The sequence below is a fragment of the Peromyscus eremicus genome, chromosome 8a (assembly GCF_949786415.1).
Source record: "Peromyscus eremicus chromosome 8a, PerEre_H2_v1, whole genome shotgun sequence".
Lineage (NCBI taxonomy): Eukaryota > Metazoa > Chordata > Mammalia > Rodentia > Cricetidae > Peromyscus > Peromyscus eremicus.
The window spans coordinates 14,845,114-14,858,362 of record NC_081423.1 but is presented as its reverse complement, the minus strand read 5'-3'; positions in this window follow the sequence as shown (position 1 = coordinate 14,858,362).

Genomic DNA, 13,249 nt, shown 5'->3' with positions numbered 1-13,249 from the left:
TGGGAATGTACCCAGGAATGGTGCAGGATCAGGTGGTAGCCTGTTTCTAGTTTTCTCGGGGATCAGTCTGGATGTCAGCGGTCTGGATGTCCACAGTGGTTTAAATGAGAATGGCCCCCATAGGCTCCTATATTTGGATGCTTGGTTCTCAGTTGGTGGAAGGATTAGGAGGCGTGGCTTTGTTGGAAGAGGTGTGTTACTAGAGGCAGGTGTTGAGGCCTCAAAAGACTTGTACTGTTCCTGTTGTTCCCCCCTCTCTTTCCCTCTCTCCCTCATCTCCCCCCTCTCTCCTCTCCCTCTCTGCCTCCTGCCTGCAGATCAAGATGTGAGCTCCCAGCTGCTGCTCCAGCTGTTCCTGTGGCTGTGCCCTAGCTATGCCATGAGAGACTCTAACCCTCCGAGACTGTAAACCCAGTGAAGAAACCCTTTCTTTCTCCTAAGTTGTCCTAGTCACCATTCACAGCAATAAAAAAGCTACTACTACAACGTCTACTGACTGACTGATGGATACATAGTAAAAACATGGTACAGGCACACAGTGGACTTATTCCGCTGTAAAGAGAAAGGAAATCAGAACATTTGAAGATAAATAGCTAGAAGTAGAAAATTTTATACTGATTAAGAGAACCCAAGTCCAGAAAGACAAAAGATCCCTCATATATAGACCTTAGCTTTGAATCTCCAGTTTTGTGTGTTTAACTTGAGTACCTTTTGGGAAACTAGACAAAGACCACTGAGGGTCGGGGGAAGCCTTAAGGGATAGTAGAATATAGATGGGGCACACTTGTCGGGGGATAGCAGAACATAGATTGGGGGACCCCTTAGAAGATAGCAGAGCAGAGATGAAAGTAGACAAAGACCACTGAGGGTCAGGTGAGGGACAGTAGAATGTAGGTGGGGGACGCTTTAGAGGACAGCGGAACATAGATGAAAGTAGAGACGGGGAGTCCCGGGATGGAAAGGTCTAATCCGAGAGTGGCTGGGCAGGTCAGAGGAGAGGGCGCAAAGTGCAGACCTCACTTACTAAATGCCCTTCTAGGAGGTAACTCTGCATCGTTGTCTCCGGGAAATCCAAATGTGTGTGGACACACGAAGCTCTACAGGATCATTCGTAGCAGCTTTTTGTAATAGGAATAGTAATAAATTAAATTATGGAAAGGTCCTAAGGTAGAGGAAGGTTGATAGATGTGGTGCAGTTATGCCATGGATGGCTACTTGGCAATTAGAAGGAAGAAAAGATGGGTAGGCTTCAAGGTCATTATGCATGTATATATGCCACTTGTTACTAAAGATTTATTATTATTTTATAATATATATGTATGCAGGTTTGTGTACATGAACGCAGAAGAGAGCATCAGGTCCCCTGAAGTTATAGGTAGTTGTGACCTGCCCAACATGGCTGCTATAGGTAGTTGTGACCTGCCCAGCATGGCTGCTAAGAAGCCAACTCAGGTTCCCTGCAAGAGCAGCGGCACTCTGGACCCCTGAGCCAGCTCATCAGCCCCGAGATAGTCTCTAATTGTTTTTAAACAAGATGTTAAAGAATGGAAAAGAAGACAGAGATAATGTAAATGTGTAACAACAGGAGCCTGGTTAAGTGAGCTGAGCTGAACTCAAATAAAGAGGGAGGCCGTGAGAACGCTCAAGTGAGCCCCAACAGAGAGAATCACCACGGTGGACAGCAAGGCAGGGTGCACCTGCAGCAGGGTCATGTGGGTGCCTGACAGACACAGAAGAGCAGCCGCAGTGGCCCTCGCTGGGTGACTTGTGATGACGTACTTGCATTATTTTGAGAACCAGAGAGAAGATGCTGTTTTTGTTTAGGGAAAACCTTAAGTCTCTCTTGTGGTACTCATCTGCCATGTCAGAGATGGAAGATTGATCAATTTAAGTTCAAGTCCAGTATAGGTTACATAGCACCGTGTTTCTCAATCTGTGGGTCTCGACCCCTCTGGAAGGGTCAAACAACTCATTCAGAGGGTCATCTAAGACCATCGGGAAGCATAGATATTTACATTACGATTCATAACAGTAGCAAAACTACAGTTATGAAGTAGCAACGAAAATAATTCTGTGGTTGGGGGTCAGCACAGCATGAGGAAGTGTGTTAAAGGCTCGCAGCATCAGGAAGGTTGGGAACCACTGACGTAGCAAGTTCCAGGTCAGCTGGTGCTGCACAGCAAGGCTCTGTCTTAACCCAAAACACTCTTGAGTGTAGGCACCGAAAAGACAGCAGACAGTCGCTGTGCACCTGCCCTGACGGCAGCCCCAGGCCTGGGCTGGGAGCCACGCCGCTGCCCTCCTCCCAGGGAGAGACCATGGCATGCGTGGTTTGCTTTCTGGCAGGATCCCGGGGGGGGGGGGGGGGGGAGGTAGAATGACTCTTACCAAAGCCCGTGTCAAGTGGAGAGTGAAGCGCCTGGTGTGTAATATTGTGCTAAACATGTGTGAGCCAAGGGGCTGCTGCGTCAGTGGCCACAGGCGTTAAATCTGGGTAGAGACCAAGATGCGCTCGCTCCCCTGCAAATACACCTTCTCTCTCCCTCTCTGCTTCGTCAGCACTCAAGAAACACTGCTTGGTGGCTCTGTATTTGCAGCCACAAGCTCAGCATCCCTTTGCGGTGGGGCTTCTCTCTGTCTGAAGAGCCTGCTGCAGACGGATGAGCAGGGTTGTGCCAAGGGCACGGTGGCCTCTAAGACTTTCGTGACCATCCTGACCACAATCAACCTGTTCCCCTGGTTTCATATTCATTATGCTCTAGGTACTGTCATAGTTGTGTGTAACTACTTCTAAAGGTGGTAAGGCTCCCCATTTTACAGATAGGGAAACTGAGGCCCAGCAGAGGGGAGTAGTCCAAGGCCACATAGTGTTCCGGGTGGAGCCGGCTTGAGTCCCAAATGTGTCACCTCCAAAGCTCTGTTCTTTCCGCCTGCAGGCTTGTGCTCCTCCATCTATCTTCCTTGGTTCTCTGCATAGATAAATGGGAGACAGCAATTCACCCAAACCCTATGGCTCCCCCTCAGGACAGAGGCCTGCTGGTGCCACCAAAATGGCCACTCTGGACCAGAGGTGGTCCCTAGACTCTGAATTGCTCTAGCTGGGCTGGGATCTCCTGCACGCAGGCTCCCCCTTATGGAAACAAGGGACATTCCCAGTGACTTGGATGTAACTGAGGACCAGATGCCCCACCCACCCAGGCTAGAAGGAAGGGCCCATGCTGATCTCACCCAGCCTAGTGCCTAGAACCAGCTCCCAGTCTACGGGGCAGGTCCGCGCTTCAGACTTGCAAAGTGCTCCTGGCTCCTCCATGCATGTCCCCTAATGTCGCATTGGAGGACACAGTCTGGATCTGCACACTGTGCAGTGTTGAGGGACACAGTAACAGAAGCTGACAGCTCTGTGGAGAACTGATGGTCTTAACAATGGCCTTCTCAGGGAGCCTTCTCTTGTTTAGGCATCAAAAGGAAAGCAATCTTTGTGTACACTCACACACACACACACACACACACACACACTCACACATATACTTGCATGCACCACACACCTACCACGATGCAGAATTCTTCATTTCCTAACGTGACTAAGAACTGCTTTCTAATTGTGGAGTGTGAGGTCAGTCCCACACACTTCGTGAGCCTCAGTACTCCTTTCTGCAAAACGGGTGCCGTGATGCTTATAGCCAAGATGCCTCCTACAAGGCTTGGGTCACATTCATCCTCCCCTTTAGGTCCCCAGGAAATGTGGCAATCCTAGTACTCACAGTATTATAATCGGGCTGCATTATAGGCCCAGTGGTCTTTGCTTATTCGTTAATTTAGCACCCAGATGCTGCCTACTGACTGTCCATCATAGACCAGGCCCAGCCACCAGCCAACACAACAAAACCCAATGGTTAACTCTGAATTGCTGACAACCAGCTTACAGATGCTGCGGATAGGAGAAACTTGGAATAGTTTGCTGCAAACAGTAGGAAAGAGGAGGAGGGACAAAGAGAGGGTGCCGGCTAGCTGTACCCACAGCCCCTTCCTCTGCAACCTCGACCTCCCTTCCACACTCCTGCTTACGGAGCCTTCACCTACCCTCCAGCAAAATGGGGGTGAAGAAGAGAAGTCTCGGTGAGGTGCTGCCCTTTGACAGTCAAACTTCCTCTGGGTCAAATGACACTCCTGATCCGGCGAACCCCTTGTCTGTCCCGGAAGACCGTCTTCCTCTATGGTACCCCACAGGGTTGGTGTGCCTGTCCTCCCTGACCCCAGGCTACTGTCCTTGTTCATGTAGACTTCGGCCACGAAAGACCAGGCTCCAGCATCCGAGGCTCAGTTTCTCTTTTTCTGTAGCACGGCCTGTAAAAGGGCCCCTGGGGCTCGACTGAGCAGTCAACTGTGAGGACACTGAGGAGCTCAGCACGACAGTTCCTCCTCAGAGCCCTCCACAGATACGTAGCCTTGTGTGGACATTGTTTCCTCAGGCAGTCCTGTGGAGAAGTGCCTGTGAGATGGCCAGGGAGGAGGTCACAAAGGAGAAATCTTACTGTGGACTCACCTGGAAAGTCCCCAAAGCCGAGCACCATTGAGATGGGTAGAGGGCAAAGCTGAGCACCATTGAGATGGGTGTGGGGCAAAGCCGAGCACCACTGAGATGGGTAGGGGGCAAAGCCAAGCACCATTGAGATGGGTGTAGGGCAAAGCCGAGCACCATTGAGATGGGTAGAGGGCAAAGCCGAGCACCATTGAGATGGGTAGAGGGCAAAGCCGAGCACCATTGAGATGGGTAGAGGGCAAAGCCGAGCACCATTGAGATGGGTAGAGGGCAAAGCCGAGCACCACTAAGATGGGTAGAGGGCAAAGCCGAGCACCACTGAGATAGGTAGAGGGCAAAGCTGAGTGTGTGCCTTGTGGGGTTAGGAAGGGAGTCAAAGTGCAGTTCTGGTAGCCTGAAGTCTAGCTGTGTGTTTCTTACAAGGTCTAGCCCCTTGTGGGATGGTGGCCAGTACAGGTTGGGGACAAACAGGAGAGTAACGTAGGAGGGAGGATACCTTCAAGGTCACAGCCAGCTCTGAATGCCAACATGCTGGGGACTTTGGATTTCAGGTCAGAGCAAACCAAATGCCTGATGCTACGGCAGATTGAAGAGGAGAATTAATGCCAGGGCGACCAAGCAGCAATGGGGGCCGAGGAAGGATGTGGACCAGCTGAGGTCAAGGCCACTGGATGCAGAGAAGGGAAAGTATTTGAGGGATGTTCCCAAGATGGCACCATCGGGGCTGTATGATGGATTGACTGTGGGGTGTGAGGCCCAGGAAGATCTTCCCATCCAGCAGAAGGTCCAGATGGACACCCAGGGATAAGAGTGAAGTAGATGAGAGAGAGGATAATTAAGTGCTAAATTGTGCAGCTTAATTTATTGCTTGGACAGTTGCCTCGTGCTATAAACCCCATTGCTCTAATGAGCTCATGACATCAGTCGGCAGGGAAAGTATGCCTAGCCCATCACCCATTGCAACTGCAGCCATATGCCAGTACTGCTCAGATGCCTATCTGGGTGGACAGACTAGCTGTTAGGCTTCTGACTCAGTTTACAATCGGGGGTACTAACCACTGTCAAGATCCTCTTAAACTACTCCCAAGGACCCGGGGCTCCCATGCATGCTAGTCCAGAGAAATAGAGACTTTGAATCTGACAGTGATATAGGAACACAGGCCCTGTTGTGCTGTCCAGGGGAGGTTGAGTCACATCAGTCCCCTTCCTACAGATGTGAACTTGACAGAACCTTAACTCTCTCTGAAGCACAGTTGCCTTATTTGTGAATTCACACAAGAACATTCTATGAACCTCGGTTACCATGGGAAAATCCCCCTGGCAGAAAAATATACTGAAGTGAGAGATAAGTCAGGGCCACTATTGGCCTGTGAGTGCTCCCCTTGCCAGCTGCTCTGGGGAGTGCAGAGGGTTGACCCTGTGTAGCTACTTTGGAGAGGACAACCAGGCCATGCTTCATTATATCAGTATGGTTATCAGGGCTTGTAAACACATTTTAGTGTAGAATGAGGAGAGAAGTTTATGCTGGGAGAACCCAGAGCTGTCCTTTGGAGACGTGGCACCAAAGTAGGCCTTGGTGAACGCTGAGACTCTTCACCAAAGAAGCAGCCCTTGTGGGGCATGCTGATGTGAGCCATAAGTCAGTGCTTGGGAGGAAAAAAAAAAAATACAAAAATTAAAAATAACCCCTTGCCTTGTTCTTCTTAATAAGGGCATTCTAAATACCTTTGTTGGAAATGCTTACAAAAATGTCTGGCTCGAAGGGTTGAACGTCAGGCAAACATGGACCATGCCGTCACCTGGAACTCCAGTGTCCCCAGAGGCCCACGTTTCTCCAGGTTGGTGCCATTAGCAGAGGGCAGAACCTTTAAGGGGTAGGGCCTACCGAGAGGTTTCAAGTAGTGGAAGCCTGGCTTAAAGAGGACTGGGGGTCCCTGGTCTGCTCTTTCTCTTTTCCATTCCTGGCCATGAGGTGGGCCAGCTTCCTCTGCCATGTCCCCGCACCATGATGTACCACCTTACTACACGCTCCCAAGCAATGGACCAACAGAATGTGAGGCATAAGAAACTTTTCCTCTTTTCAGGTGATTGCCTCAGGTATTTTCTTACAGTACCAGAAAGCTGACTGATATACTACACTTCCTCTGAGATTGAGATGATTGATTGCCTCGGGTACTTTCTTACAGTAACAGAAAGCTGAACTAATATACTACATTTTCTCTGAGATCGAGATGATTGATTGCCTATAGCAAGGAAAGTCAATTCTGTCAGAGTGTGTGGACGGGTCAAAGCTCCCACTGGTCCAACCCCTCAGGCCACCGTTCCTCCTGACACAAGTTACAGTGTAATAAGAGGTCATTTGTTTGATTTTATGATTTAAATAGTCACCATCGCCACCCTGCAGTAAGGGAAGCCGGGCACAGGGTAGGCACCCACTCTATTTTTGTGGAATAAAGAAATTGAGGTAGTTGCCAAAGAGTCATAGGCCAAAACGATATTATTTTTCCCCACCAGATCACCAAAAGCTAAGATGTGACTTCTCAAACCTGGTGTTGATACTAAGAAGAAGAAATAGCATTCAGGGCACTCCAAGGGGTGGTAGAATGTTACAGGTCTTCCCAGGGAACAGCTGAGGTATTGGAAGCTTCAAAAACACCAATGTTCTCTAGCAGAGCAGTCGCACTCACCACCCAGCATAGAGTCTCTGGAGGGGGCAGGACCAGTGCAGAAAGAGAACTCACCACGGAGCACTCAAGCCAGCCCAAACGCTCAACAATTGGGGATCATCAAACTATAACCATTCCTGGGATGCTGTGAAACTGTTTAAAATCGCCATTCAGATCAGACGTGTGTGTGTGTGTGTGTGTGTGTGTGTGTGTGTGTGTGTGTGTGTGTGAAAGTGCCCATGAGATATTAAGTGGGAGAGAACGAGTCACCATGCCACATGCATACACAATCGTGGATGGCCGATTAGACCCTGGATTCCCTCAAACACCAGCACCCACAGGAGCCTAAGTCTCTCATATAAAATGGAGCAGTGTTGGCACCTGATCCCTGCACAGCCCCCTGTCTGCTCTCATCATCTCTGAGGGACTTCTAATGCCTGAGATTAGAAACTTCTGTGTGAATAGCCACACGGCATTGGTTAAGAGCTAGTGTCTCTGGGCACACTCAGTACGGAGATGCAAACAGGTTTTCAGCCACTGTTTGGTTGAATCTGCAGTTGAGGAATCCACAGATGTAGAGGGCCAGCTGTGTGTACAGCCATCTCTGGTCATTTTTATTTCTTCCTTTTAGCCTTTCTGTATTTGTTTCTTTTTAATTATGTGTTTGTGTGTGTATCTGTCTGTGAGTAGGTTTGTGTTCATGGATGCAATGCCTGCAGGTGGCCAGAAGAGGGAGTCAGAGTTCCTTGGAGCCAAAGTTACAGGCAGTTGTGAGCCACTCCCTGTGGGCCCTGGATACTGAAACCTCTGCCAGAGCAGTATGCACTCTGAACTGTTAGGCCATCTCTCAGTCTCACCTATTTATATTTCAGACATGTAAGGGAAGGGATACATATTGCTGTGAAACAGTAAAGTTGTTTCCATGCTGACTTTTTCAAGAAGAGAATGAGTGCAGGTCACATCTGGAGACACAGAAACACTCTTAGACTCTCCTCCATCCAGGTATGCTGGGCATGGCCAGGGAGACCTCCAACAGCTCAGGAACAGCTGTGGCACTGTCTCTCAGTACTCTTTGTGAGGGGGCATCTCCTCTAATGAGGGACCTTTGGGGCTACACCCAGTCGGCAACACCCACAGGCCACGTCTGAAGTCCATTCTCAGTCCTTCACTTTCCTAGGACCTAAGTCCTGTCTTCTGAATTCACGCTTCTGCTCTGCATCACTTGGCTCTTCAGAGCTATCCTGTGCGTGCCCCAGGATGCCCATGTCTTACTTGTAATGTCAAATGCATCCAATAGAAGCTGGGAATGACAGGTGACACTTTCTCCAGATCCCAGGGACCCTCTCCCATACTGGCTGCTGACTTTGACAGAGGCAAAGGTGGACTCCCTTGCCATGCACCTGCTGGATTCACCAGATTCCAAATTCCTTCCCCTGTGCAGCTGCTTACAGAGGAGAGGCAGCTCTTCTCTCCTCTCGGGTCAGAAGGTCAGGATGGAGATACACAGGGCAACACAGTCCAAAGAACAACTAGTTAGACACAGTCTCCTCTATCCAAGATCCCCCTCTGCATATTCAACAGAGTGGAGGCAGTGGTGGTACCTGTGGGAAGGCAGTGGAGGGGCAAGTCCCTGCTATGGCTCTAAGGTTTCTTGGTGATTTCAGAGGGGAGCTCACGTACTGGCGTGCACTGCAGCTGGGGGATGGAGGGAGACCATTGCTGTTATTCCGGCTGGCCAGATGGGAAAGGGAAGCCAAAGGGGCTTGCTCAGCTCAGCTGAAAAGGACTGAAGAGAACATGGGTATTGGAGGCAGGCCCATCAAAAGTGCTTCCTTTCCCACATAGGATGATCTTAACCAAGTTGTTGGTCTTGGAGTCTTGGTTTCCCGGCCTGTGAAATGACCTCCTAGCCTTTGAGCATGTCCCTGTGAAGACTAGCAAGGATGTAGGTCAATAACCAAGTGCCGTGCACAGGAGAGTAAAAATACATCTGCTGACTGCACTGGTTCTTTTCTTAGTAATTGCTCTGTCTGGCTCCAGATTCCGTGGGGAGGTAGAGGTGGGAGTGGATGGATAAGCTTAATTCAAGGTCTGCAAGGGCGTCGTCTTCCTCTAGACGGAAGCTAGGAGGCATGCATGAAAATCCAGAGGAACCATCCTCACTCTTCCCTGATCAGGTGGGTCCCACCTGACCAACCAGGTTCTGCACCCACTTTCCACAGGAGCTGTGGCAACAAGCCCATCTGTTTGGTCTCTGGCTCAAGCCTCAGCAGCTGGAGGACACACAAAACCAGATGTCCTACTGTGTGTCACCCGATATCTGCCATTTGTGGAGGACAGTCCAGAGACTCTCGCCAAGTACGAGTGGTAAAGCAGGGCCTGGGGTCTGGATGGTTGGCACTGGACTGTTGTCACTGTCCTTCTCTCCTGTGGCCATTGTCTCTCCCGCTTCACTGCTTCTGATTTTAAAAGTGGACGCTTTCCAACAGAATCCTTTGACAAACCTGCCGTGGACGACAGCATGCTTCCCGTTTTGTGTGTGGATCTGAATGCATGAGGAAAAAAAAAAAAAGCAACAAAATGTCCTTGAGTTGCCGCCATCAGGAGAGTGGCTGGTGGCTGCCTTTTCCCCTCAACCCCAGGGTGGGTGTGCCATTGTGAGCAAGCTGTAGACCCCCCAAGCAACCAGAACATTCTGTACCTTGTGGCAATTAGTCCCCACTTGGCTTAAGGACTCCAACATCAAAGGAGGTCTCCGCCTGCTGCCCAGGGGAGGCCCAGGGAATGCTTCAGAGTGGAGCCCTTTCCCCCTCATTAGGGGGCTCCAGCCACCAGCAAAGCTAGCTCTGGACAACAGGCCGGGCCCCATCAAAGGCCTCCTTCTTCTGCATGGCCTCTGTAATCCAGGGCTTGAGTGCGCCCCGCCCCCTTGCCTGGACCAGCTCAAAGCAGCCGTCTGGGGACACCTGCCTGCTCTCCAGGGCAAAGCCAAGTGAATTCATTCACAAGACAAAACACTATTTTCCTGTCTCAAAACTCCTAGGGCCCTGCTTTGAGCTGCCTGCAGTCAAGGCCTACAGGGCTTCCAATCGCTGCCCACTAACAGTGGGCCTGAAGTCAGGCCCCTCCTCCGCAGTCTCCCCAGCCTTTGAAAGGCCCGAACACAAACAGGAGCTAACTTAAGCCACTTAGCAATGCCTCTTTAGCCCTGATCTGCTCTTTGGTGAGGTAGGTGGCCAACCTGGAGCCAGCCGTCCTGAGAGCAGGGGTGACCAGAGGGGACAGTGCAGAACTGCCTCTGCCGCCAGAAGTTTTCTCTTCCACACCAGAGTGACAGTGAGGTGGGGGAGAGACTCTGTGCACTCGCCTCAGCACCCGGAGTTCTCAAGCAGAACGGTGGGATTTAGTCATGCTGCCACAGAACTACCCACCTGTGTACCTGTCTGCCGAGTCCTTGGTCTAGCTGTCTGTGCATGCATCTATTCATCCATCCATCTGTCCGTCTGTTTGTCTGCCCATCTCTCCATCCATCCTCTGACATATCACATTCAGTTCCACGCTCTGGGATTTTAAAAAATAATTAGACACGAGTCCTCCCCTCATGAAGAAGGGGAGAGATGGCATTCCTGACAATACATATATACCATGGAGGCCTGGGGTAGCCTGGAATGTGTGAGAAATATTGTTTCACTCTTGAAGTTGGTGTGTGGCCACAGGGTAACAGGGAGGGTGGGGGAGGTGGGGAGGTAGAGGGTGGGGTAAGGGATGAAGGTAGAGCTAGAGAATGGGGCCCTTCATTCCATGAATCCTGTTTCTTGATGACCTCTTTTATCTGCCTAACACATACACACACACACACACACACACACACACACACACACACACACGGCAGGGGGGATTCCACTCAGGCCAGCAGCAACTATATGCCCAAATATATAGACTGAGCACCTTTACATACATACATGCTTGTGCAAATGTAAACATGCATATGCAAGCACTTGAACATGAATGGGCTCCCATCACATAAAAAACGCCTGCCCCTACTTAAAAATGCTTGCATACATACATAAGCATGCTAGTGTGTACCAAAGTATCCTAGCATACATATACAATAGGCAAGCACATAAGACCTACATGTGACATCTATGTATAAACACACACACACACACACACACACACACACACACACACACACGCTGCACTAGGAAAATCCGGGAATTAGACGCCTGCCTCTCATTATTCCTTGGTCATAAAAATGTGCCCCAGGCAATGAAACCGGGCAGAGCTGGGCCCATCAACTGTGCTTTGGGCTGGAACCGGGTGTCCCTAGGCTCTCCTGGGCTCTGCCAAGATGGTGGGTTCCCTGCCTGATGTCAGCCTCCTTTCCCTGCTCCCACTGCGGTGAATGTTGTCTTCGCCTCCAGCCACTACGATGCTTGGGTGGCAGGACAAGCCTGGATATGTCTGACATCCACCCATAGGGCAGGGTGGCCGGAGCCAGCCCTATGATGTTGTCACTTGGACAGATGCCCAGACAGCCCCGGGGAAGACACCATCATCCTAGGTACAAGGCCAAGGATTGCAGCTTCCTTCCGTTCCATCATGCAGGCTTCCCCAAGTCACACTCTCTCTACAGTCACCCTGGGTCCCACTATGGCTCTTGATGTGGGGCCATCCAGGTGAGAGCAGAATTGGAGTGTTTATGGACTGAGACGAGATCCTCCCAGATCAGTGGGAGACAAGATGGGATGGGTGATGTTAGCTAAGTTCACGTCAACTGAAGGCCAAGGTATTGCCTACTAAGCCACAGCTAGCCCCTCTCCTTTTCTAAACCAGGACATCCACCCACTTGTCGCCCACCCCCGACTCCATCTACTAATCTCACAGTTCAGCCACAAAGTCACAGGCACAGTTCCTAAACAACCGATCCGCTTGCCCATACAATAAGATCCAGTCCATCTCTCCATCTATCTAGACATCTTTACCCAGGCCCCACCTATTTACCCATGCATTACACTATCCATGCATCCATTTACTCAAACATCCTCCCAGCTATCTTTTTGAAAAACCTATCATCCAACCATCTGTGTGTCTGTCTGTCCGTCTTTTCACCCATTCATTCATGTGCTCATTCGTTCATAAACTTGAAATTTAAAAAGACATGGACTGGGGCTAAGAATGTGCCTTTAGGGGTGGATGCTTACTGAGCATGCTCAGCCCAGGGGTGGATGCTTACCGAGCATGCGCAGCCCTGATTTTAATTCCTAGCGCTATAAGAAACAGGACTGTAAGCTCTTAGCATTTACCGCAGAAGCAGAGGCTGACAATGCCCTTGTGGCCATCAGCTCCTACTGTCGCAATGGGCCAGACTGAATTCCACGGCCCGAACCAACACCCGCCTTTGTTATTTGAGAGCCTACTCTCACCTGACCCTAAGTGTGGAAGGCTGGATGGGGTGGGGAGCCAACACCTCTGGACACGGCTTCCATTGACTGACCAGTCAGAGTGTGTGTATAAATGCAGTAACTGCACCTCTGGGCGAGGGGCTTTTCAAGATCACCAAGGGAGAGTGGTTGAAATTTCAGAGTTCTGAACCTGGCATACACTGTTTTTTTCCTGTACAAACATACCCATGCCTACTTCTCACCCCTCATCCCGAATAATGCACAATAATAATAATTGATGATGAAGATGATGATGATGATGATGATGATGATGATGATGGTGATGGTGATGATGATGATGATGATGATGATGCACACCATGGGACTAGATTCTAGAAACTAGAGTCTAGAAACACATGTCTGCTCACACACTTGGAGCTCTCCAGAGTCTTCCACTGTTCTTAGGACAAGGATCAACCTTCCCAACATGTGACCTTCGTGCTGTCCACCCCTACACCTCACCTCTAGTGGGTTACCTATTGTGCTGGCTAGTCTTATGTCAACTTGACACAAGCTAGAGTCATCTAAAAAGATGGAGCCTCGATTGAGAAACAATGCCTCCATAAGATTTGGCTTTAGGGCATTTTCTTAATTAGTGA